General features: G+C 49.9%; 1 long non-coding RNA gene across 1 annotated transcript in view; it reads left to right on the forward strand.

Moving 5' to 3' along the window:
- Positions 1-1,270, forward strand: part of LOC106813772 — a 22,365-nt gene extending 21,095 nt beyond the window's left edge. Inside the window, exon 3 of the long non-coding RNA XR_001394506.1 lies at positions 1,088-1,270. This is a non-coding gene — a long non-coding RNA (uncharacterized LOC106813772). The remainder of the gene's footprint in view (positions 1-1,087) is intronic.
- Positions 1,271-3,570: the final 2,300 nt, after the last annotated feature.

The raw sequence follows: 3,570 nt of genomic DNA on the forward strand, positions 1-3,570 counted from the left end.
TACGTATGTGTGCATACACACACTGCCCCCAACATCCTATATGTAATGTAACTGTACGTATGTGTGCATACACACACTGCCCCTAACATTCTACATGTAATGTAACGGTACGTATGTGTGCATACACACACTGCCCCCAACATCCTATATGTAATGTAACCTATGTAATGTAACCCAACATCCTATATGTAATGTAACTGTACGTATGTGTGCATACTCACACTGCCCCCAACATCCTATATGTAATGTAACGGTACGTATGTGTGCATACACACACTGCCCCCAACATCCTATATGTAATGTAACTGTACGTATGTGTGCATACACACACTGCCCCCAACATCCTATATGTAATGTAACGGTACGTATGTGTGCATACACACACTGCTTCCAACATCCTATATGTAATGTAACGGTACGTATGTGTGCATACACACACTGCCCCCACCATGCTATATGTAATGTAATCTATGTAATGTAACCCACCATCCTATATGTAATGTAACGGTACGTATGTGTGCATACACACACTGCCTCCAGCATCCTATATGTAATGTAAGGGTACGTATGTGTTCATACACACACTGCCTCTACCATCCTATATGAAAGGTAACCTATGTAATGTAACCCACCATGATGTAAGGGTACGTATGTGTTCATACACACACACAGCCCCCAACATCCTTTAAAAGGTCCCCCATGTAAGATAACCCAACAGACCCCTGAGTGACTTCACGTGTCCGTATCTCTCACTCCCCGTGTGTATCTATCTGACGGCATGTCTTCCTCTCTCAGGGTGTGAAATTAACGCGAGTCCAGAGTCAAATACTCCCTGCTTTACTGTCAGACTCCCTGATTTGTCCGTCCTGAGTCCGTGTGACTCCCTGAAAATTCTGCTATACTAACCAGTTCGTTCCAGAGCACAGCCACGTGGAATTACCGTATTTTTTCCAGCAAATCTTTAAGTTTGAACTTCAGACTGCAGACTCATTTTGCTGCGGACTCCCTCTTTGTGAGGGCAGGGAGTGCGTTGGACCCCCTTGTTCAAAAGTTAATTTCTACCCCTTTCCTCTTGTTTCTCGCGCAGACGGAGTAATGAGCACGGATCTAAAGAAGGGAGAGAGGGAGCAGCCGGAGAAGGCAGAGCAGGAGTCGGAGTGCAGCCAGAAGCTGTGCGGGGATTCCGCAGCCTCCATCATGAGACTAGCTGCTGCTGACGGAGGAGGCGGAGGGAGGGATGTGTACAGTAGGATACAGGAGCTGGATCGAGAGAGGTGAGTACAACGATTTTTTTGCGCGCCCTCGAATCAATCAGTAGTAGTAGTAGTAGCAGTAGCAGTAGCAGTAGCAGTAGCAGTAGCAGTAGCAGTAGCAGTAGCAGTAGCAGTAGCAGTAGCAGTAGCAGTAGCAGTAGCAGTAGCAGTAGCAGTAGCAGTAGCAGTAGCAGTAGCAGTAGCAGTAGCAGTAGCAGTAGCAGTAGCAGTAGCAGCAGCAGCAGCAGCAGCAGTAGTAGCAACAGCAACAGCTGTAGCAGCATTAGCAGCAACACCACCACCACCACCACCAGCAGCAGCAGCAGCAGCAGCAGCAGCAGCAACACCACCACCACCACCACCAGCAGCAGCAGCAGCAGCAGCAGTAGCAGCAACACCACCACCACCACCACCAGCAGCAGCAGCAGCAGCAGCAGAGGATGGTGTAGCAGCGGTGACCTTTGTGATATGCTTCGCGCACATACAATTGATACTCCCTACCATACATGAAGCCCTACCACTCGCTACCTGTGGCAGGAGCGAAGGGGCTACACTCGATCGTAGAGCTATGCCACACGCTGCCAGTCCATTCCCCCTGCCTATCATACATAAATTCATCCGTCATCACTCCACTTCCTTCCGACATGGTGGAATGGCTCCGAATCCTTAATTACTTGTTCATGATATTGCTTTTTGTCTGTATTTTAACCAGCGCGTGCGCGTTCTATGTTTTAACAAGTACGATGATTCCAAATGCAATCCGTCGCGCCGTCAAAATTAAAGTGCTGCTCCCTTGCGGGTTGTGGCGGCTGTTCCATTAATGGTATTATCTGCATTATCGAAATAAGGGAGGGGGCAGTTATTCATGTAGGTTTTTTTAATATTCATTCGACCAGGATGCAGATTCAGAGGGGAGAATGATTTATGATTTTATTAGTTTAACGTGTGGATGCAGGCGCGTGGCAGTTCTGATGTGATGGAGTGGTTGGTTGTCACGGTAACGGGTATCTGCAATGATGACGATGATGTAATGAGTCTGCTGCCAGATATTGGTAGGCCGTGCGTCACTGTCTGGTGTGTGTTTGTTTTTGCGTGCGTGTGTGCGTGCGTGCGTGTGTGCGTGCGCGTGCGTGTAGCTAGCTGTACACCAATGCTCATGTATATGTGATGCACACGCACACACGCACGCACACTCACGCACGCACACACACACGCACACGCGCGCGCGCGCGCGCGCGCGTACATGCGCTGCGGCAGCACCGATTGATGTGTTAGCTTTCTCTTTATGCGGCTCTGCACGCTGTCATCTACATGACAATGTGGCTTCCGCAAATGTTAACTCCGCAAATATACGCCGCACTGCCGCCATCCCTATACCCTGCTTAGCCTGCCACACTCCCAGCCTACCCTGTTATACTCCAGGCTATCCTGTTACTGCACAACCTACCCTATTATTCCCCTGCTTGCCCTGTTATTTCCCAGCCTACCCTGTTATTTCCAAGCCTACACCGTTATATTAATAGTTTATCCTGTTAACCCCAGCCTACCCCGTTATTTTAACAGTCTACCCTGGTAACATCAGAACCGCGATTGATTGTTGAGGTCTCCCTGCAGTGTGAGACGTTCCCCCGCGATGCCACTACCCTGCATGCGCCGACGCTTTTCTCCCTGCTTGACTCTCATCACTGCAGAGTATGCGAACCCTAGGTAGCCAGTGTCGCCACATTAACACGTGAATTTCTACGCAACGTGGGATAGAGGAAGGTGAAGAGGAACGATGTTAGAGAGAAGATAGGCATGGCACGGGGAAGGAAGGGATGTAGTTGGCATTGTGCCAGTGATTCGCTCGTGCTGCTTATTGTATTAATTTCTCTGATTTCCTTATCTAAATTGTTTCGTGTGTGTGCCGGCGGCTGATAATCCACTTGTGTGCTGACAACAATACCCTAACCCTCCCTCCTTACCGCCCCCCCAACCATCCATCCCGGTCCAAATCAGCCGTAGACAGAAGGGTACACATGGGATGCGTGTGACTCAGTGCATTGCTTCGCGCATCAGTGTGTCAGTGTACGAGAGAGTGTGCGTGAATGTGTGTGTGTGTGTGTGTTTGTGTGTGTGTGTGCGCGCGCGCGCGCTCGTGCGCGTGTGCGTGGGCGTGAGTGCGCGTGTTTTTGTGTTTGCGTGCGTGCGTGTGTGGCTGAGTGTACGTGAGGGAAGTCATGCAGAGATGCAGGGATGAAGCCATGCAGAGATGCAGGGAGGAAGCCATGCAGAGATGCAGGGAGGAAGCCATGCAGAGATGCAGGGAGGAAGCCAT

This window comes from Priapulus caudatus, unplaced genomic scaffold, assembly GCF_000485595.1.
Source record: "Priapulus caudatus unplaced genomic scaffold, Priapulus_caudatus-5.0.1 Scaffold822, whole genome shotgun sequence".
Taxonomy (NCBI): domain Eukaryota; kingdom Metazoa; phylum Priapulida; class Priapulimorpha; order Priapulimorphida; family Priapulidae; genus Priapulus; species Priapulus caudatus.